This window comes from Taeniopygia guttata, chromosome 2 (genome assembly GCF_048771995.1).
Source record: "Taeniopygia guttata chromosome 2, bTaeGut7.mat, whole genome shotgun sequence".
NCBI classification, from domain to species: domain Eukaryota; kingdom Metazoa; phylum Chordata; class Aves; order Passeriformes; family Estrildidae; genus Taeniopygia; species Taeniopygia guttata.
In genome coordinates, this window is record NC_133026.1 from 93,363,419 (window position 1) to 93,387,079 (window position 23,661).

The following is a 23,661-nucleotide window of genomic DNA, read 5'->3' on the forward strand; positions in this document are numbered from 1 at the left end:
ATTGGATCTTTTTAAGGACGGACTTAATACTACATCAATCATTGACTAACTGATGATGCCATGGGGTGCCATGGTGCCATAGGATAATGACTGTCCATTAAATCCTTGCCTCCACCCTCATGGGAAGCCCATATCCACACAAACTCCATAAAGTCTCTTGCAGTTGCCCTAAACAGGAAATTCAAATATACATTTGATTGTGAATTTTGGCCTGTGCAAAAACTGGTGCACAAACACTCATGAGCTGGTGGACAGGTCCTGCAAAATGGGAGGCATCAATATTCTGTTCCCAGCTGTTGCAGTGGTGGAAAGCCCTTGTGCCGGGTGGTAGCTGCTCCGCAGCGTGGCAAATTGCAGTGCTGGCACCAAAGCTGCTGTTGTCGCTTCCAGCTCCAAACTGCTCTCGTCTTTGCGATTCATTACTGGCAGTGAGAGTTTTCTGCATGTCAGGTTTTGGTTTCACAGGAAGTGTGATATCTGCTGGATCCCTGCCAAGAACATACTTGTCACAGAGCTTCTATCAGACTTCAGTTTTTGGTAGCATTGCAAGTAGATGGACATAAATGGATGGGAAGGTGCTTTTCTATAGTATCCAAGGGCACCCGAATAAACTCTCTTTTCATGCTGTGTGTTGAAGCCCTCCTGCTGGATCACAGCAGAAGACCTGGGACAGGACACCCTGACAGGTGACTACTTTGTTTGTGCTGTAAATTCTGGCCCCACAGATCTTCACTCATTTTTCCGGGTTCTTGTTTGGCTTTGCCTGTACAGTCAGTCCCTGGCTGCACCCTTTCTCCCTCTTACTGCTCCTGCCAGCAGGCTGAAATGCCAGTCAGCTCTTCCCTTTTTTAGTCCGCTGGTGCTCACTGATGTAGAGCCAAACAGGAGCATAAGCATAGGTATCATAACGATAAGGCGATGTGATGTTACTCTGCTTGTACATTGTTTCTCCTTTATTTTAGTTTTCTGTAAAGAAGATGTCACATGAGAAGAAAAAAAGGTGAAAAATACCCAGTCTGTCTTGGTGCAGTTGGGAACCTCTCCAGCCACCCTGCATGTCTCCCACCACCTATTATGTGGGGGCAAATATTCACCCACCTGCTGTGCTGCTATTCTGCTGAAAATACCCAGGACCCAAAAGAAGATGGACCTATGGGTACCCTGGAGGGGGAGTGAGGCAAAGCACAACTTGTCCCAGCGGTGAGGCCAGCTGGGGTGCCAGCCGGTGCGTCCAAAGCCACCACCCCACTCCTCAGCTGCGGGCTTTTCCAACATGATCTATAGAGCGATGCTGACAGTAGATTTTCTGGCAGCAATAAAGGTGGCCCGATTCAGAGAATAATTACTGTATGCAAATGAGTGTGATTTTCCTCTGCCCTTTTATGGATGACTCTGCTCTGCCATTCATCAGGGCCACAAATTTCACTTGGTAGGAGACGGATTTAAAGAGACAGCCGCCTCTAGAGCTTTGTCTCGGACTTACTAAATCCATGCTTAAGTGTCTTCATAAATAGACGTGCATATGTTATAAAGGGGATGGCAGATTCCAGCCTCTTTATCTATGTATTATTGCTTAGAAAACTGTTGAGAAAACATCCAACTCTATGGCCATACAGTATATGAAAGCTTTCACTGCTTTGAATAACAGTCTCTTCTCAGATCAGGGTTATATGTGGTTTAGTATGGCCTCTAGTGCGTTTTTTCTCTCTCACTGTGTCCTTTATGATGTTTATACGGTATGTGCCTCAGTGTGCAGTGGAGGAGGGAGAAAGTGCTATATTTTTTTCTGATGACGATTAGTTAATGGCTATCACGTTCACCATAGTAATGGTAGAGGCTGCACTCACAGCAAGAAGCCTTGGCATGTTTGTGCTGTTCAGGTTCAGTCCATTGTGATGGTGGGGAGGAAATGTCCTATAGTTGTGATATTCCTGTCATGGCATTGATCTGATAATGCTATAAATATATTATGATAAAGGGGGAAAACCCCGCAGCAAAAAAAGAGCCAAATCAAGATTTTTGTTTTGGAGCATGGTGTGAGCCTGGTGGGTTAGCAGAAAAAGAAAACTGTGAGGAAGTCAATCTGTTTTTATTCCCTGATGCTGGACATAGAAACATGGTGGTGTGTTCACGGGAAATCTGGAGTACTTAATGTGTCACTGCTAAATATCAGTTTGTGCACTTGTTCCCAGCGTGTGCTGTGCACCTTCCTCCTCAGCACACGGAGAGGGGAAGGAGGGAGCTATAAATGAAATAGGCCCGTCTGTCACTGGGCTGTCTTGTTACTCACGCAGCAGCAATACACCAGTGTCAGTGCATCCACAACACTTTTCTCCCAGTGCCACTCAAAAAACACAGGAGAGAAGCTGTGGTGTTTCAGTGCTTGTCGACAGTGTGCACCACTAGAGGCCATCACACACTTCCCTAAATAAATATCAATTAATGCACTTGGTTTTGGGGAATTCCAGGAGATGGGTCCTGAGCCCTTTAATCTACCCTTGCAGCACTAGTACTTCAGTTCAGGGTTCAGATCCTTTGGCTAACAGATCTGTGCAAAATATACTTCAAGAGAGAAGTTGCTGTAAGGAAGTCTTTGGCTCATATGCAGAATGCATCAGAAATTTCTTTTCCTTTCAATATGACAAGTGGGTATCAAATGAAAGGGAAAAAATGCAGGCTTGTTTTCCCCGGGCTATCAAGAAAAGTGAACAACATTTGCAGGTAAATGGGGCAATGGGGAAAGTTTACCTGCTTCTAAAGTTTGTGTCTTGTTCACTTCAACTTTTGGCACATTTCCTGTCTTGCAGAGGCAAGCTTGGACTGGTTTACTACATCCAAATTACTCCACTCCTTGTAACAAATTGTAAGCATTTGCAGCAGACCAGGCAGCTAAGGAGTTATTTGGCCTGACTAAACATCTTCTGACATTTGGAGGCACAGGTGATTTTCTGGCAAACAAAACCTGAATAGTCCTGGGCATTCAAATTTTTCAGTGGAAATCCGGGAAAATTCATGATTGTGATTTAAAGCTAGTAAAAAGTCAGTAAAAATCCTGAAAGGGTTTTATTCCAAATCTCAAAGTGGAAAATGGGATGTGTAAAATCATACTAAACAGAATTAGTGTTTTTTCAGGGACACTACCACTACTCTCACATGGGTCTGTGATTAAGCTGAACTCCACAATGATGCCCACGCTCATACAGGAAGAGCAGGGCAGAGGAAAATGTTTGGAGAGTAAAGTTAATTATTGGCAGCAAAAAAAAAAAATCAGCTTTCCTATATTATTAAGAGGTATTTATCCTATGTCTGTTGAGCTGCTGTTTTAATATAGGTTGACCTCTGACAAAGATTATAATAATTTGACATTCTTGTATTGCATTAAAAACCAGAGTCACTCACTGGGAGGTGGATTCTGACTTACAACTTCAGAGTCTATCTGCTTTGGTCCCATTATTATTTCTGTGTTAAGATGAGGCTTAAAGATTCAACCCCAATGGGTTTTCATGTAGCTTTGGTGCGTAGTAGGAGATTAAACCATCTATGAAAACTGTTTCTCTGATTCCCTGTTTCTCCGCCACCACTGGCAATGAGCGGACACCCTGCATTGCTGCTGGGCAGCATTTTAGCATGGATGTCAGCCTGCTTTATGTGCTATCAGGCACTCCTTTTGGACTTTTTTTCTTCAGTTCTGGACAGGGCACTGAGATTTAGGGTGGCCATCCCATGGAGGGCAAACTTGATGTAATGAAACTGCATGCTGTCCAAGGAAGCTGGGGCCCTGATGGCAGGAGCTGGTGGGGTGTAATTTGGGATCTGGCTGAATTCCTACAAGGCACAAGATGCTGCTGCTGCTGGGCAGCTTGTTTAAAAAGTGTTTTACCATTGCTCACTTTACACAAAGTTTTACTGATGCTGGATGAACTAACTCTGGGAGTAGACAGGAAGAATTTCCAGTAGTCTGAGAGAAAACTGGATCTAGCCAATGTGGGGTTAGGAATGGAGCACGCAACTCTAAAGAGAAGGTTTAAATAAAAATGTTTATTTTCCTCTAAACTCACAAGACATTTAAGACTGAGGCCTTTTTAGACTGATCAAGCAACTGCTGGTGGTGGCTTGTGTGAGTGGGAGTAAGGCATGAATTTCAAACTGCTTTTCTCTGCTGCAAAATCTCCAGATCACAGATAGAAGAAAGGGAAGGAATGAAGAAGGAAAGGTCGTTAAAGGGGAATAGTCACAAAAGCTTCCATTGAAACTGTGGCTTCATGTGGCTGTATCCCTTCCCACCTGGAACTTTCTTTCTTCCTCTTCAACCTCTCCTTCTGATCCACTATGCATACAACTGAGAGACAGCTTCTGCAGCCTGGGTTTTGCACCCTGGGTATTGCACCCCATGTGGTTCGAATATGTACACAGGGCAAGGCCTGGACTTACTGTTACACATTTATAGTAATCCACACTGTAAGCTAGGCCCTGGTGAGGCAATCAAGAAGTAAGCTTTCTGCTCCAAGGATTTTGCCATCTAAGAGTGGTGGCAAAAGTTGACAGAGGGTAGAGGGGGAGCTATGGAAAGTTTACATGCGGTCAGCTGTACTTGTCAGGAGCAATTTAAAGTATAGATGGGACAAGGTCCTGCAGGGGATCGCTGGGAGGTCTTGCTGGACATCCAGAATCACATAGGTGAAGTCACAGGGGCAGCTGTGGAGCAACTTGACAAGGAGATAAACGGGCTGTTGGCAAGGGAGTCTAGTTAACTGAGCAAACCATATAGGATTTTTTCCTTATTCTTGAATAAAGTAGCTATTTAAATTAGAAAACTGTTTTAGTTTAGGCATCTAAATACAGCAAATTTCCATATTTAATCTGGATTTTTTTTGTGTTCAGAAATTTCTATAAAATTTGAACCAAAAAGTTTTTCCAGCTAAATTTTCACCAGCTGAAGTCCACTTGTAATGTGTTATTCTTCCGCTGAACATTTTCCTCCTCTTCTCACAAATCCCTTGTTCTCCCTCGTGTTCATGGACAAATGCCTTGCCAGGAGAGGAGCAGATATACTACCTCAAGACAGAGACTTTTGTGTCCATTGCCCTTAATGCATTAAAATGGACAAAAGATTTCTGAAACACACACTGAGACACACCACAGGAGGATAGTTAAAAGAAAATAGAGCATCTTTTCAGTCAAAACATCCTGCAGTATCTCCACATAATGCTTCATGGCATATGACAGGAAGAAGATGACATCTCTCATCACTAGTCAGTAGTTAAAACCATGTCAAGAATGAATTGCCTTTGAAAAAAATACTGTCCATGATTTCCATGGTCAGACATCCTGGAAAACTTTCAAAAAGGGGGAAGAAGGAGGGGGAAAAGAAAAGGGGAAAAAATTTTATTGATTTCCTCCTTGGGAATGTTATATAACCTTCATATTTTATTAAAAAACTTTACTCTCACTTTGTGAAATGTCCTTTAACATATTATGTCATTTTGTAATACAATAGTTTTCCAACTCCTTCCAGCCCCATCTCCCCTATGTGTTCTCTCAACTGTAGTTATTTTCTTTCCTTTAAAAAAATATTTCTGATAAAATGTTTGCAAGTGTTAAACAAAGGGGTGCACTTTAGTGTAGCATAAGTTAATGCAGGCATCAAGTAACACTCACAACATGCTGACATATTTCAAGCAAAACATGGGAAATTCAGTTCAAAAAACTTAATTTTTGTCTTGAAATAGAGACTCGTAGTCTTTGTTTTAAGAACACAAAACTTTTTTTTTCTTTTTTTTTTTTTTTTCACTCTTGTAATAGTGGATTCCAGCTGCAGGACTCCTCAACTTTTCCTTTCTCCCTTCCTCCTTCTCCACCTCTCCTCCCCCCTGCCCCCCCAGTCTCTCCCCCTCCTTCCCATCCGGCATCTACTCACGCACACATACTCTCTAACTTTTTGTTTTTAGTAGCTGCTGCCCCATAAGAAATGCTATCCAACAGACCTGGTGCCTGTCACCGCTTCCCATCACATGCCTGGTAATTAAACCCTGACTGATTTATTGACTGACAGCCAACAAATCCCAACCCAGTTTTTATGATATACATGCCTCCCCAGGCTAAATTCACTCAAACAACAGCCCAGCTGAAAAGGAGGAGGAAAGGAAAAAAAAAGGAGTGATACAGAAAAAGCACTACACACACGCGCATGCACACACACTCACATACAACAAAAATCTCGTATTGGTAGATGAAGGGGAGACATTTTGCAAAGAAAAAAACTCAGCACAACATCTCTTTCAAATCCAGACTTGGAAAGGGAATGGAGGGGGGAGGAGGAAAGAAGTAGTAAACATCATTACTTCAGCTTTAAGATTCATTTGAAACGTCTCACGTACAAAAGAGCTCTGAAGGGGAAAACAAGACGTGCTTGCAGCTAATATTACAGTCAAGTTCCAATTTTACCTAAGGGAAAGCAGCTTTATTAAAAGTCATGACTGAAATTGCGTGACAGGTGCCAATATTCTCCACCCTGACAGATGTGTCAGTTTGCGAATGCCATTTTCTTGTCAGCGGTCCCTAGATGGAGTTGCTCCCATCACCATTTGTCTCTCTTCCAGCTAGATCACACATGCCCGTTGCTTGCCTCCAAGCTGCACTGCGTTGTTTGATATGTGGAATCTTCACAATGAGACTTATTAAAAGACAGTCCATTATTTTTATTTAGAGCATTTCCAAAACAAGCAGAGCGCGCAGAGATAATTTAAAAATTGTGCGGCGGGTCATCTCCAGGCCAGAGCAGCTCAATTGTAAATGCATAAGAAAGCAGTGTCTCCCCCGAGCCCCTCCTCATCCTTCAGTTCATAATGAGGTTGATTTGAGTGACATTTAACCCTTGAATAATGGCCCTTCGAGTCGGCAGGACTCTATAGTGGTGCTCTGCAGAGGCAGTTCAGCCTGAAGGATTAATTCTGCTCCGATATTTCCTAAATCTCCCCCCCACCCCTTCTGCTCTCCTATTTTGTTACAGGTGTGCTTCACAGCATACAGCTAGATGTAAAAGACTCCTGATCGTCTGTATTTATAGACCCTTTCCCTCCTCCTGTTGGTTTCAAACACAAAGAAAAATGGTATCTCTCAATTGTGCTTGGTATGAACATGCAGGTAAAGCCGCAGCAGACTCCTCTCCAGCCTCTGATGGAAAATTATTACAGATGAAATGATTCTGTAATGGAAATGGTAATGGGAAAGTTTCATTCTAAAGGATGTTTGTGCTAACATGAGAGGCTATAATATGTGATGGATTTGGATGCAGGAATAAGTGTGATCTCAAACTGAATTTTACTTCATCATTTCTAGAGGTGGCACTGGGGGGCTGGAGGAGGGTTAATGGACAGTGCTTGCAAACATTGCTAGGTGAAAGGACTTGAAATGTGAGATCATTGATGTTTCATTGTCCCAGGCTAAGTGCCATAGCAGGCTGTTGCTTCAGCATTTCTTTCTTAAGTACATGGATGCTAATTCTTAGACTGATACAGCTCATCAGACCTGGTGAGTATTTGTCCCTCAGGGAAGGTGTGTGGTGAAATCATAACTAACCCTTTGCAGATGATAGGGAGCTGCTTTCACTTCTTGTAAGGAATCAGTATTTACCTCTTCATCCTAATCTTGGCAACAGGATATAGGCTGGACATTTTTCCTGCCAGATTTCCAGAGAAGAGTTTGTTGCCATCACAGGCATCTCTGAGTGGGCTGCCGGCAAGACAGGGCTGCAGACTGGCTGCAGTGTCAGGTAGCTCTTGTTTTCCAACAGCATTGTGGTCCCTGCATGTTCTTTTGCATGAATATCCTTTCTAGTCCTTCTCAGCCCTGTCTCAGGACTCTCAGCTGAGGACAGTCTGGGATGATCTTCCTTCTTCAGAATATGAGCAGACTCCAAAGTTTTGGGAGACAACAGATGGGTTAAAAGGCATCATGGCAATACTTGACAGGGGCCAGAAGGAAAAATGAAAGGTTCATTCTCTAGCAGAGAAAGCAAAGACAGGAGAAATACTGGAAAAGAAAGAACTGAATAAAATAGAGGTTGGTTGTATCAATGTCCATGGAGTTGAAGAAGTTTTAGAAAAATTCAAATTAAAAGCCCTCATAAAGTGAAAGCCTTTTTTAAGGGAACATTTCCATTACACAGTCACCTGTTAGGCCCAAGTATAGATTTTTCATTCACTAGTCTGTCACCCTTTCCCACAAGAAATCCTTCAGAAACACTACTAGTGAGTTTTCTCCCCAGTCTAGAAGAAGAAGATGAGCTGCCATGGTAATATTTTCTTCCCATTCTCCCACAACGACGTTTACAAACCTGGAGCCACAGTTCTGGGAGTAGCCACAGAAGAATTTATACTACAGTCCAAAGAGCCATCAGCTCCGGGGCAGGTGGGGAACACATCAAGCTGCTCCTGAATGATACAACATATCATCATTTCTCACTTGGGAGGAAGCGAGATACAGCTGAGGATGGAAGAGAGAGGAGGACAAGGAAAGGGGTGAATATTCTGCTTATTTGGTTGGTTTGTCTTATTGTTAGAAACATTAATCTTCTCTTCCAGGTTCCAGGAATCCATTCTTTCTTTTAAGCTTAGGAAAGAAGTGGGCAACTTCTGTCAAAGCCTGGAGAAGAGGAAAGGCTTCAGCAGTGTGCTGTAACAGCCAGAAGCTTTGGACTCAGCTGATGGAAGGAAGAAAGAAAAAACCTGCAAGTGAAAACCTTGTGTAGGGCAGGGCAGCAGACCCCACCTGACTTGGGCATTGATGCAGCCGGTGCAGGCGACTGTAACTGCTGTGGCAGATCTGCTCTGGAGTCCATCTCTCAGGCAGGATCAAGGCTTGTAGGTCTTAATGAAGTCAAATCAACACATAGCAATAGAATAATAAGTCTGGGCAGCTGACAGATGCTAATGAGCATGCTTATTTAAACCACCAGCAAAATCCAGTTGAAAACTAAGCAGATACATAAAACTTTTGACTCAATCCTTCTCATTTGGAGAGAGATAATTAGGGCCCACAGGACATTTTCAAGGAAGATATTTGGGATGCTGTATTAAGAGCCAATTTCTGAGCATGATTAACCTTACTGCAAGAGAAAGTATTCCTGTTTTTAATCACAGCATTCCATGTATTTACAGGTTCAGATGATATAGGCAGACAATGGAAAAAAACAGATAGGCAGAAGGGGATGGTGTGATGAAGAACTGTGCCAAAAGCACTACAGGTGATGAGTCCAAGGAGACTTAACTACATTCTCAGCTTTTTCAGAGGAAAGATCTAGGCAGTAGACACACATATGCAGATATTTTGGGAGCTTTGGGTAGATAAATATAATGGTTATTTAAAACATCACTGTAAATGAGACCATTTGCTCTTGTGCCTGCTTATGCTGAGTATAAGAAAGCATTTACATTATTGACTCCAAAATCATATTCATGTCATGAAACAGTGGGGCCTTCACTGAGTGCAAGTCCATCAGGGTGAATGCAGCCAGCAGAAAACAAGATTTACACACTGGCAAAAATGGAAACGATCCCTCTTCCCCTATTCCTCCCCCCCAAGTATTTGCACTTGCAAACTACTGGCCTTCAGCTGCAACATGGAAATAACTCAGATGGTAATAATTCTAAGGAAAACATTTGCTTTTTGTAAAAAAGCTTCATCACTGGGAAAGATCTGATGAGATTTTTGCATGGCTTTCCTTTCCCCTGTGACATATTGACAGAAATTTGAAAAGAAGGCCTCCTTTCCCAGGAAAGCAGAGCAGAGATCAACTGCTAGGGCTTGGTGGCCCTGGTGTATGTGATTCATATCCTGCAGTTTTTTGTAAAGGAAAGGCAAGAAGATCCTGGGGACATAGACATATTTTGATCTTTTTTGTCCTGTGTTTCACTGTTTTTACTTCTGTTTGTTCAAAGTGACTATGTCAGTAAAAATTACTGACACTTCTGCTAGCAAGTGAATACCTGCTTTGGAGTAACCTTTATTCTTTTTTTTTTTTCACCACTTTTTTTATATCTTCGTTCTGCTGTAGTGCCAGGGAAATCTAGAATGCCCTATACACTAATAGCACTGGCTTTTCTTTTTCTTTTTGGCAATCACTAAGAAGAATAACACTTCATGTGGGAGACAGCTGTTTAGATATGCTTCAAGTGAAGCTAAGTTGATGCATATACATTATTCCCCACTTTTTTTTTATGTCTGCATTTTATTTCGGATTCTTGAAAAAAAAATCATGATCAAAATATAATGCATGTAATAAATTGTATAATTTTTGTATAAAATTTTATAAAAATATTAAAAAGGCTCTTAAGATGGCCTCTCATCAATCAAGGATTTTGCACTCCTTTTCTCAATCTGCATTCACCTATTTAATGTTCCTATTCAGTAACAGGAAAGCACCTCAGACTATGAATCTGAACCTCAAAAAATGTGGATGACTTTCATGCGACACCTTTCTGGACTTGAACAACCACAGGGGTCTCCAGAATGGGGAGGAGGTAAAAATGAGTGGTTCTACACAAAAACTGATTTATCCCTGAATATTTCTGCTTCTTTCCTATATTATCATATGCACAGCAGAGAAAGATAATAATAAAATGGTAGGAATAAAATCAGGAAAAGTAGGTCAAGAAAAAATACATAAAATTGATAAAATGAAACTGTGCCCAGCTTAAGATCAAGAAAGACAAACCCCATCTTTTTAAATGAGCAGAAAAATAAAAGAGAAAAGGAATATAAATTTCTACAGGGATAAAAACTTAAAAGCTCCTGATTAAGATATCCAAGACACCTTAAGTCAGTTTATTTGAACAACCTGAGAAAAACAAAAGTCAGTGTCTCTTATCTATCTAGCATAGCAGTGGTTTCTTATCACTAACTTTAAAAAATCTCTTGGCTTACACTAGGTTTGATTCGGATGATTTTGGCCCAATAAATCTTGTTAACACTTATTCCTTGAAGCCATGGCCTAAGATCTGTCTTGAGTTCCTTTGAAGTTTAACCTTAAGTCAGAATTTCCTGTGTTTTAATAGTTGCTTCTTGATAACTGCAGCACGCTTAAAACAAATTTAACCTTTCAGTTACAGATCTTCACTTCACAACACATTTTTACTGTATAGAAAAGCTATCTTCAATGATTTAGAAAGGATTTTCAAACTTAAGATCATATTTTTCCTCTTCCACAACTGTCTGAACATAGCCAGTGATTCAATTTGGCTTTAAAAACAAAGAAACACAAGACTATATATATGGCAATGTATAAAAAAAGTCTTAATCTTTTTTAGGCTTTTCTCTCTAGTGTTGCATCAACAAAATTGTTGATGAGGTGTTGGCCTGTGACTAACTTGGTGTGGCCTTCATGAAATATGAATGACTTTGTGGATCTCAAGCCAAAGAAACCCTTTAAACTGCCACGTAATATCACGCGTTGTATCAATATCACATTCTAGATGCACAAATGCATGTCCAGGTCTCAAGCTGATGGACAAACACATGTGTCTGAGCCTCATCAACTGTTTTGGCCACAAGGCAAAGGATGAATCTGGGTAATTCTCAAGCTATAAGCATGACTACTGAATACTTCAAAATAGTTGAGCCATAATTTTAGCAGCACTATTCCACAAGCACTTAGCCTGAGGCATGGAAAATGTCAGCCACTGTGAATAAAGTTTATTAGTGTTTCGAGTAACTGGAAACTCTCCCACAAAGCCAAGAGTTAAGCAATGCTGAATAATAGGTGGCACTGTGCAATCCAATGATCCTGGTTGTTTCTGTTTTGGAATGTCTGAAGCAGATATGCTCATTTATGGTTTGTAGACGGTCCTTTTTTCCAGTCCTTTGGGTCAATCCCACTAAAGTGTGTGCACCCTGTGTAGCTTGACATACATAATCTCCATCTTAAAGACGAATTCTGACCATTTGTTCTTTTCTCTGCTAAAGGCATCTGAAAGCTACAATGTACATCTTCTCTCTGTTTTTTCCAGGTTTTTCAACAGGTGATGATGAAATCTGTGAGTCATCACTACACTAGACAGAGAAATGCTTCCAGAAGCAGTGGTCCTCTTAGCTGCTGGCACTGTCAATCAGACTTTATTTTGGCCCTGTATTAATATAATTAACCCCTGGTGTCCTCACAGCTTTTCACATGTCCTGTTCCTCACTGAACTCCCATGGGGGTTCTTCCTCCACTTTTGTTATCTGGATGAGGCTGGAAACCTAAACTGCTGCTGTTGGTGACAGAAAACTAATGCCGATGATCTTTGTTTATTGATCAAGTAGCTGAGTTTATTCCTTCTGTTGGGAGCCCATGGTTAATTTGGGACCTGTTAATTCCCAAAGTTACTAGGAAACATATAGAAACATTCCCAGTAACATTAGGAATCATCTATTCTCAGTGACTTATATTTTGTCTTCAATACACCTTGAAATTTTTATATCACTCTGGTTTCTTGCAGATTCTGTTTTCACCGAGGTTATCTGGAGGTTTCTTAATCAGAAACTCTGAGGGAATGGTATTTCCACACCATCTTCTGAAAATCTGGGTGTCAAGGCCAGGGAAGCTCTTCTGGCTGTGCTGAGCTCCGATTGCCTGATTTTGCTGAGCCTGTACAGCCCTGCCAGTCAGAAAATGAGATGTGCAAGAGCACAGCTAGTCTCCAGACCACTCTGTCCTTATGCTTGAAACATCAGGGACACTGAACAGCAGGGTCAACAAACGCCACCTACAAAGGCTTACGGGCCCAGGTAGCTTGGTGCCCTTATAGCTGAGTTTCTGGGCTCTAAATGTAGAGCGATGGACACTGTTGTGAGATGTCTCTCTCTTGTTTGGGACTGTGTTGTCCTACACCATGTCTAGCTGCTACACTACACAATCATGTTTTTTGTTCCATGTTTTCTGCTAGCCCACCTACTGAGGATCCAGGGGAGAAGTCCAGGTAGATGCAATAGGGAAAGCGGATTCAGGATCAGCAAATAGAACATATAAACCCGAGAAGCAGGGAAATTCTGGGAAGCAAATAAAATCCATTTTTAAATATAGATGCTGTAGGCAGACTGGGGAAATGCCTAATAGTAAAATTAAAAACTACACAAAGTATTGAGGGAGAAGAGTCATACAACTTGATAACAAGATTTGAGGGCTGAAAAAGGTACAAGGTCCTCCTAGTCTTGTTTGGAGAGTTATGGAATATGTAAATGTGTCACTAAAAGAAAAAAAGATTGTAGACACATTTTGCTGAGATCACCATGCTGTTTTGATTGCAACACAGGAAAACCAGAGTGTCTTTGTGCCCACCAGAATTTTCTGAAGAGATGCTAGGCAGCAAGTTGCTGTAAACAAGCTACTCTGTCTCAATCCAAATTTACTTCAGGCTTGCCATTTTCTAAAACCAAGAATAACATGAGTTTATAGAGATCCATTGTTCTTTATAATCAAAATAATAACTATTATGTTCCCCTCATTACTCCTATCTGAAGTAGTGTTCTTCTCTTGTTCTCCCCCAGGAAAGTATATTACTTTTAAAGTACTCTGTGGTAATCCAACAAATATGCTTTAGTTGACAAAGGCCTTAATACAGCACACTTCCAGAGACTCACAAGGAAGTTCTCCCTTCTATGGCCCTAGAATTCTTTCACATACCTCTAGCTTTAACAAGAAATGCTGAAATATTTTAGCTATACAATGTTTTGTCAGTATGGTTTCTGTGTCATTCCTCCAACAGATTTATTTAAGGGGCTTGTGAAGATGGACTCCTCAAAATATTACCTGCTCTTATTCTAAAGAGGAAAAGAAATTGAGGAGTATCCTAAGATTTAATAGCCTGCAGCATGATAAAATTTAGATTTTGACTCAGATAGGACAATTATATCTGTGATTTCTTACCAAAATTGTCAAATTGTCCAGACTTTTGAACTTTGCCCCAAGGCTTGGTAGAAGTTGTTGTTCAGAATCACAAACTTTCTTGTCATGTATGCCTGGCCTTCTTCTTATGGAGTTTTCCATATCTTCTACTATACAAACCATGGAATCCTCTATGTTATGGCTAAAATGCTCATGGAAGTGTGTAGGAGTGACTTAGGGCAAGAGACAGACTATTAAGGGATTAAGCTGTTGAAAAGGAATTGGGTCACCAGGCATACAAACTACAGTTCCCATGAGACATTGGAAAAGCATCTCCACAATAAAATTAATAGTTTTCATCTGAAAATTTCTTCTTTTTTTCTTTTGCACTTTTGTATTTTCTCAGGGGGAAGGAGGAAATCATTTTCTGACAGGCACTAATTGTTTCCCATTTGATTTTGGCTTGCAAGCAGATCTGAGTTAAAAGGGCTAAATGCAGACATTCTGCTATTACAGTGTTATGCTCATTCAACAGTCAGCCTTGTTTTACTTGCAGCAATATGAGTTATACCATATGTGTTTGAAACTGGTAACCAAACAAAGCAGTCTTTCAAGCAACCCTAAGCTAAATTATAAATCTTTTTTGCATCCTTTAAATAAAAAGTAATTCTACAGGCACGAAATGAATCAGTGAAGTACTTGCTACTTGGGCTTAACAATAGCAGTCTGCCTGAGAAAACCAGTCACCCTAGTAAAAAAATGAATACAATTATCCAGTCTGACTATACTTTAGTATTCTACAGGATTTAAAATTTCATTTACATGTAATGTAGCAGAAACACGTAAAATAGTTTAAATTAATTGTTTGCATTTTTGTATAATATTATTATATAATTATTATATTAACATTATTATTGTTATTATATTGTTTGTTTTATATAGTGTGTACAAACCTGTAGCAATTGAACAGGACTTAAGTATTACAGTAGTCTTGATTGCATCTTTTAATTCTGAATTTCTTTATTTCTTGACAAAGTCTCATCATAAGAGCGAAACAACTTCTAAAGAAAATTATCTGGTATGAGATCTTATGTTTAATAATGACTTATTCATGTCCAAACTGCACTGAACTCTCAAAATTGTAAATATCACTTGATCTTCTCCCCTTGCAAAATTATTGGTGCACAACTAGGGCTAAATTTCTAGCTTTGCATTATGAACCCACAACCAGAATCATACAACTTCCTTTCATGATATACTAAGGAGAGATTTGTACCTGTAGAGATCTCTGGAAGTTCAAAGGTTGGTTGAAATATCCATCAACTTGATGCTCTTGAGAGAGTGGTAATGAAATGTTATGACCAAACAGGAAACAGGTAGAGAATTGACATGGCTAGCTTGAGGCAACTTGGATGGAAAAGCAGAGTAGAATTTAGCACTTCCCAGCTCCATTTACATTAATTTCTCCTAACCCTGCTGCCTTGCACTTTTGCCATGGGAGTTTAGCATTGTTGCAAAGGCAGCTGTAAACATATAAACCAAACCAAAAGGTTTTCTATAGATTTAGCCAGTTATCCTTTTTAAATGATGCAAATCAATTTGGCATACCTACGCATTTATAATACTGCTCTAAAATCAGGAGCCTTTACTTAAAAACAGTATTTCAATTCCATCTGTGATTAATAATATGTGAGAAAAAACAGGCTGGATGCAAAACTTTTTGCCCTTATCAATGCTACAAATCTGCAGCAAATCACAAACCCAAAAGGTCTCTTATTTGCTGGAGCTGGTTCTAATACAACCCATGGTGAAGGAAAACTCAGAAGAACAGCTGATCTCATGATATTTTCAACATTTGGAGCCAACATTTTCAGAAAACAGTTGGCAAGATTTCAGTGCCTTGGAACCTGAATTTTGGTTTAGCCTTAAATTCAGCACAAGCCCAGCACAGTTCCAACACTTCTAAAAAGTGTGGATACGCATCTAAGTTTTTCACACACACACACATCTATCTTATGTGTGTGTGTGTGTATATAACTTGGAAGTGATAGAGATTTTTTTTCTTTGGAGGAATGGCTGTGCCCTCTCTCATTTCATTCAGGATACACCACTGGACTCTTTGGAATGCATCACCACCCACATCCCACCATGTTTAATATTACAGGTTCCAGAGGTACCAAAGGAAGCAAGACTTGCCTTGAATCTCAGAATACAGAGCATATAGTTGTGCCACTACTTCAGCTCTCCATCTGCCTTTTATTGTCATTAATATTCAGGGAAAAAAATGGGATTTTGAGAGGGAAGTTAAAAAATTCTGATGGGTCAAGGCTGTTCTCCTAGAGTGGTCCTGACATCTCTCTTCCCCTTTTCACCCTGCCCAGCAGAATCTTCTCCAAGACTCCTTGCTGGCCTTCAATAAGGACAGTATGTGTTGTGTAGCAGCTGCAAAAGGCCTCACAAATGCTGGCTGACAAGAAGTGACAGCTCTGTATATCTCTCACTGGCACTGACAGCTGACAGATGGATACCACTCACACACAGAAAAAAAGCCCCCAGGATGATTCGCCAACATTACTCTCTGTTCATAGGGGCCACATTTGATTGAGTGCTGCTCAGAATAATAAACCCTTGTCGATCCGTTGCAGAGCCAGTTTGCTCACAGTGTCCTGATTTTTTCCCCCCGAAACACGTACCAACATACACACAGAAGACTTGCTTTGTTTTTGTGCCCTTAGCTTTGTTTGAGAAGAAAATCTACCTAGCACTATGCAGCTGCTTGTTAGAGCAAGAGAGCAATGAGTACATAACTTTGCAATAGCATGTTAGGGCTTTGCTGCTTGATAAGTTTTCATCTCTCCAATCTGTTTATTATTATCCTTCACACTGTTTATCTTCCTTTCCAATAATCAGCCCATCACTGAAAATATTGCTGGTTGGTTTAGTCAGGAGACAGCACCATGAGACTGTTCATGGGGAGGACAATGATGCATGTTGATGCAGGAAAAAAAAACGAAAGAAAGGAAGAGATAAAACTATAAATAAAAAGAGACATCCATCCATATGGACAGATATATCTAGATGGGAAAAAGGGGAAGGAGAAACAGAGTTTCTACATCCATGGTAGCTGATGAGTTCAGTAATTTCTCTGCCTTTTTGTTCCATTTCCTTGTTCAAACTGCTTAATTACTAGACCCTATAGGTGGATAGTTTTTGCCAAAGCTGATGTGCTGTATGAAAGCTATGTCATTGTACCCCTTAAAAAGACTCAAAATAAGTAACATGAAGGAGTTACACCTTATTGCAACCTAAGAGTCACTGGTGTGAAATCTGAAGGCTGGAAGTGGTTCAAGAAGTCAACCATGACTGACTGAGATGAATGAGAAGAGAAACCTTAACCTCATTATTAGTGATGGTTATGCCAGGTTAAGCATTGTCTCTAAAACAATGGTTATTTTTCACAAAGATCTTTCAGTCTTCCTTTGTCTTCACTCCTGGGTTGGGCAGTGAAGATTTTGTGGAGGAGGCTGTTTGGCTCATAAAGGCCTAAAGGAAGAGTGAGGCTGCCTGGGTCAAAACCCTGGTGCTATTTGCTTTCCATTGTGAACTCTCATGTCCCTTGGCCCCTAGGAACTGAACTCCAGAGTGAAGCATAATCTTGTGGATATCAGATGGATGCTAAAAGTCCTAGAATCCAACCAACATCAAGTGAAAGTGAACTCATGCAGACAGAGATAATATTGTCTTCCGAATGAAGCTCATTGTTTTGCTCTTAAAAATCTATCCAAACTTTATTTTGGCTGATGACGCAGAACTCTGCAGAAAAGAGGGCTTGGTTCAACTTTCCTGGTGTTATAATAGCCCTCTTTCATATCTTTCTGAAATGTACAACTGAAGAAACATTATATGCTAATACTTCAGCTAACAATAGCTATTCTACACAGATATGTCTGATATCCACAAAGTTCCCAAAGTGGGGGTGGCAAGCTGTCTCTAGCTTCAGCAGGGTTTGAAGATTTGCATGATACAATAGGTGCATGTAGCAGGGAAAAAACAGAGGCGAAGTGTGCAAGGAATTAAAAAAAAGGAAAATAACTTTTTTTGACAGTATCCTATAGGCCAAAGGATTGCTTGTAGATAATCATGGATTAATTGTGAATGTAAAGAAAGAGACACTTTTTTTTTATCAAAGCTGTTGCCTCAGGGCAAACTCCAGTGCCACGAAAGCCGAAATGTTTTCTTTTATCACAGTTCCTTTTCTGGCACCTGAAATTATTTCTTTCATGTCTGATAGTGAAGAACGAGGCAGCATAGCTCCCCAGAGATGAGCGATTGTTACCATGGTCTCATAGCATATTGGCAGCCGATGTGGCATCCATGTACACCTGTCACTCAAGCTGAGCAAAATGCAGATGTGGCACAAAAACCTGAGCTCACTCACTCGGAAGCCTCCCCCGCTCGCTGTGCACGCACACCCCAAAACACACACGTCTTCCTGAGCCCCCCTCCTTGCCAGGACGTGGCTGCTTTTCAGCCTACACATATGTGAGTGCACTCAGACGTTATCAGGCCTGTTTAATGCAATGATCCTGCATTAGCATTTCTGCAGGGCAAACACAAATAAACAGGAATGTGCTGAAAAAAAAAATGTTTCAAACAAATTTCTTTGCAAGTCAGGCAGAGAGAAAGAGGAGCCAATTTCCTTCATATGGAAGCAAACTAAGACCTTTTTAATGAAGACTCCAAGGCCGAGGAGGGGTTGCTGGATAGATGCTTCTTTACTTTTTGATTTTCGTCAGGCTTTGAGCCACTCACATCAGTGTTGTTAAACCAGGCAAGGTCTTGAAAGTGTCAAAAGGCTAGCAGAAAAATTTTATGTTAATCGTAGGATTTGGGAATAATCTGAACTCCAGTAAAAGGCCCAGCATACAGGAAAATGAAGGAGACAGGCCAAGCAATTTTTTCAGGAGATACTGTATCTGGTATGGGTGTGGGAAGCATCTTCAGCAAGGAATAGGACAAAAGTGCATTGGAACAGGAAGAAAACAGCACATATGTATGGCTCTAAGGTTAACAAACATGTTGAGGTGAACTGGATTTGTCCATGTGAATGATCTGACGTTTTTGGTCAGTGAGACAGAAAGTATAATGCAAAATGTGATGTGAACCCTCTCTTCTCTCTCTCTTTTTCAAACAAATTGCCAATTTAGTTCCTGGGATAAAGTAAATAGCTCATTGCCATTTGTTTTAAAGGGAAATATGACAAGGAACCTGAATGTGTTCATCTCAAATTTGTAAATCCATTGCTTTATTGAACCATTTGTCCATTCTTATAAGCTGATTTATAATAACTGTAATGTGATTCATCATGTCATCTTGTAAATAAATGTGACACTTCATTAAACACAGTAATCAAATTTAAGCAGTCCCACTTTCATGCTAACAACTGAGACCTTTATAATTCTATTGCTCTGAAGATACTCCTACTCTAATGAAAGTAGCATCAAGCAAAGAATAAAATGAAGCAGAGGTAGATTTTCAAGAGAAGTGATGAAGAAATAAATATACTTTTAGTTAGTAGGCAGTCATGAAATTAGTAGTGGCCTGAAATTTACTGTAGCAATGGTTTTACAAGATATTCCAGTTTGGATGTTTTATTGTCAATAAAGAATGGACAGTTTGAACATCTTGGAAAATCTGTTGTAGGGTTAACAAAATCCTTTTAGAGCCTGAATTTCAGAAAGAATTTTTTCATGCTATTTTTGTGTTTGCCATCTGGAATGACACTGCAAGCTGGCAAACACAAGAATAATGTGAGATATTTCTATCACATAGAGTTAGCTATAGATTCATCAGGGAATGTAAGCATCTGAACATCAGTCAGATACCCAGAATCATCCCAGCTCTGACCTGCTTTGAGAAATCAAGTAGTCTCTCTATTAAAATTAATGTTTGCTTTCTTTCAGGAAATGGTCATCTCCATCTCCCAAGGGATAGATGTTCAAATCAAGGAAAATTCAAAGAAGAACCCATGAGGAAGTAAGCACAGAATACAGCTTTTCTGCCTTGGTTGGGAGTGATTTATGATGTCAACAAAAATTCTGTGTTGTGAGCCAGATTTTCAGGTGAAGTAGATCATTGTGACTTTTCTTGGTTGAGGATTTGGCCTAGAGTACTTAATTATGCCCTCTATTCATCAGCTGTAAGGAAGAAGCTTATTTCCATGGCCCTCCTCTCATACTGATACTATTCTAGAAATGAGCTTGGAATTCAAGATCAGAACATTTTGGGCTTTCAAGCCAGGAATGTGGGTTGAAAAAGCAAGCAAAGTAGCTGGGTGTTTTTAATCAGAAATATTAGGATTTTGGTGCTCTACAAGGAAGAATCTCTGCTTCCTACTCACAGGACTCTGTTTTAACCCCAGTGAGCTGGAAGCAATCATGATTGAGAAACTGAGTTGCATTTCAGTTGCTGCCTGGAATTTCAAATGCATGAATGTGTGGTCATGTATAGCTTTACTGCTAAAGTCTGATTTAGTTTTGCAAACAAAATTGGAGTCTTCTAAAATTGAAGACAACTAAAGATAGCATTTTAAGCAGACTGAAAGAGAGCAATGGGAACTGCATGACAGTCCTCAGAAACAGGAGAAGTGTTGAAAGGTAGTGAAGGCTGTGCTCCAAAATGAAAGAGCCCTAAGTATACAGGCACAGATAGAAGGTGCCAAGGAAATTCAACTCCAGTAGAAACCAGGGAAGATCTATCACTGTCTGTTAGAGGGTGTTCAGCACTTTCAAAGTTCCGTATGTTAAACATCTAACTTCATATTTATAGTGAGAGAATGGAGGAGGGCTCTGCATTGAGAGTCTGACAAGCAGAGAGGCCTAAAAAAGATGAGTGTCTACAAGAAAAAAAAAAAAAACACACACACCAAAAAAAAAAATACAAAAAAACCCCAAAAAAACCAACCAACCAAACAAACAAATAAATAAAAAAAACCCAAAAAACAAAAACAAAAACCAAAAAACTGACAAAATTATGAAATAGCAAAGTAAGATAAAGGAAGAGAATATATATTGTTTCAAGTGTTCCACACAGAAAATTATCCTGGAACAGGAAGACAAAGAGAATGTACTTGAAAAATTTAATCTAAAAGAAATGAAATCACCTTGCCTGGAAACCTAAAACTGTCCCTATAGCCCACCAAAGTTTATAGTTCAGGAATAAGGAATGGTTGGAGTGGATCTTGAAGCTCACCTGTTGTAACATAAGCATGCTCAAGAGGAACAAACAGGTCCTGAGATAGGGTAATAAGCAGTATTTGTTAAGTAGGTTGTAGCTAGGAAGCACTCGACTAAATATGTGAACAGCCAGTCTTAAGGAAGAGATAAAGGATGAGTTAATTTTATTTAAGCCATTCAAGAGTCAAGTCTTCAGAAAAGATTTGGTATTATTTGGATTGAATCTGAGAATTGTTCTCACCTGCATTGCAGCACTTTGATATGCCTCATGGAGAAGAAGAGACACATGTTCCCAAACAATTTCAATTGTAGTGTTTCTAGGTATTCTTTGGAGCGATTATCTTGTAATTGTATTATTTATTAAAAAATTGATTTTAAGATGTCTTCTATCAGCAGAAAAAATCAAGTTCAAATATTTGAAGCTTAATCCATAACCTTGGCTAGCTCAGATGTGCCTGCCACTTGGTGTTGCTACTCATTATCATGTGAAGTATTTCTGGTGCACGGGTCAGTTCTAGCTGCCAAGAACAGATGAATGATGAGAAAATATAAAGTATCTGGTGTGAAAGTCTGGTGTGAAAGGGGAAGCTGTATGAGGAGCAGCTGAGGTCACTTGGTCTGTTCATCCTGGAGAACAAGAGGAGTAGAGGAGGACTGAAGGGAGAGGAGACTAAAGGGAGACCTCATTGCAGTTACAACTTCCTCATGATGGGAATAGGAGGGGCAGGCACTGATCTTGTCTCTGTGGTGACCAGTGACAGGAGCAGAGGGAATGGCCTGAAGCGGTGTCAAGGAAGCTTTAGTTTGGGTTAGAAAAAGATTCCTTACCCAGCGTGTCTGGGCGCTGAAACAGGTCACAGCACCAGCCTGCCAGAGTTCAAAAAGCATTTGAACAATACTCTCAGGGATTTGGTGTGACTCTTGGGGCTGTTCTGTGGAGGACCAGGTGCTGGACTCCTTGTGAGCCTCTTCCAAGCCAGCCTATTCTGTGAAATTTGCTTTTTCAGCAGTACAACACTTTACTTAATGAACTGTGCCTAGTAGTTAACATACTTGGACCAGATATAACCTCAAATTTAATTTCATCTTCAGTCTGAGGGTCTCCATAGAATCACAGAATTGTTGGGTGGGGAGTGACCTGTAATCTTAACCTAACCTAACCCCTTTGTTCAAGTATGGACCTCAAACACAAGTTGTCCAGGACCAAGTCCAGCAGGGCTTTGCATATCTTAAAGAATGGACACTCCACTACCTGTTCAGGCAAACTCTGTGAAAGTTTTGCCATCTTCACAGTACAGATGTGTTTTCTTGTATTCACACTGAATTCCCAATATTTAAATTTATGCCCATTGCCTTTTTAACTTGCATTGGGCACCACCCATAACAGTCTGACTCTGTCTTTTTCACTCCTGTCCATTGGGTATCCATGTTTCACTTGATCTAAGAATCCTAGAGCTAGACAAAGAAATCCAGTGTGTCTCTCCAGAACTAAGCAGAGGGGAAGGTTGACCATTTTTGAGCTGCTGGCAGTACTCCTTGTACTGCATTCTGGGATGCTATTGGCCTTTACTGCAGGGATCATTTCTGGCTCATGGTCAGTTTGCTGTCCACTGGGATCATCAGTCATCTTATCATGGTGTATTTAAATTACATGGTCTGGGTATGACAGCAATAAACCTCTTCTGGCAGTGTAGGGGGACAGGCCTGGAGTAGCATCTTTTATGCTGTGTGGACATTTCTCCATTGTAGGATAAAGGAGTGTACACTATTTTTTCTCAGGATAGTAACACAGCTGAAGACAATCTTAGCTGAACCCATCAGATATGGCATTGTTACTGTCATCATAGACGAGAATGGATATACACGCCTTCTTGTTAAACAGACCAGAATGACATCAAAGATTTTTTGGGATGCAGTTAATGCTGTTGAAAAGAGTTTAGCTGTGTCCAGCAAAGTGGCACAAGTAGCCTGGGTGGAGAGCAGATAAAGTGTGTTTATTTTTGCTTTTGCATTAAATGTTGATGGATTTGACCTAAAAGCTCCCAAGGTACTCAAATTCTTGGAAAATTTAACTGTGAAATGACCAAAAGCCCTCTTAGCACCTGCCATGGTGGTGGCATTCAGAGTAGTCTATGTGGGGCTAATTTTTATGGAAGAGCTGATCTATAACAGGGCAGGACTCCCAGTACTGCAAGAAATGAGGGCTGAATGGACAATGGTCATTAATTTTGGACACATGAGAAGAAAAGTATGGAAAAAGAAAATCTCATGGGTTTTCTCTTTAGTTCTGGAATAAATGGAGAAGTCAAGACAGCTTTAAAAGAGCCAGTGTATTTCAGGATCACATCCCAAATGTTAAGACATGCAAAGTCCCTCTCAATGTGCCATCCTAGTTGTGGCAAAAAAGTGATGTCCTTTCTTGGACAAATAGTTTCCATTTTAATTTTAGAACAGATTTCTAATCTTCTAAGATGGAGAGACAAGGAAAATGAAACACTTCATATCAATCTGTACCTATAAAGGCATCTTTATGTACCCTCTCTACCTGAAGAGGTAAAGTCAACA

The 23,661-nt window shown here is 40.3% G+C and overlaps 1 long non-coding RNA gene across 6 annotated transcripts in view; it reads left to right on the forward strand.

The window, feature by feature from the left end:
• The window catches only part of LOC140682389 (uncharacterized), a 146,676-nt gene that overhangs the window by 33,221 nt on the left and 89,794 nt on the right, over positions 1–23,661 (forward strand). For all 6 annotated transcript variants that reach the window (XR_012054054.1, XR_012054056.1, XR_012054052.1 and 3 more), the window contains exon 2: positions 19,825–19,897. This is a non-coding gene — a long non-coding RNA (uncharacterized lncRNA). The remainder of the gene's footprint in view (positions 1–19,824; positions 19,898–23,661) is intronic.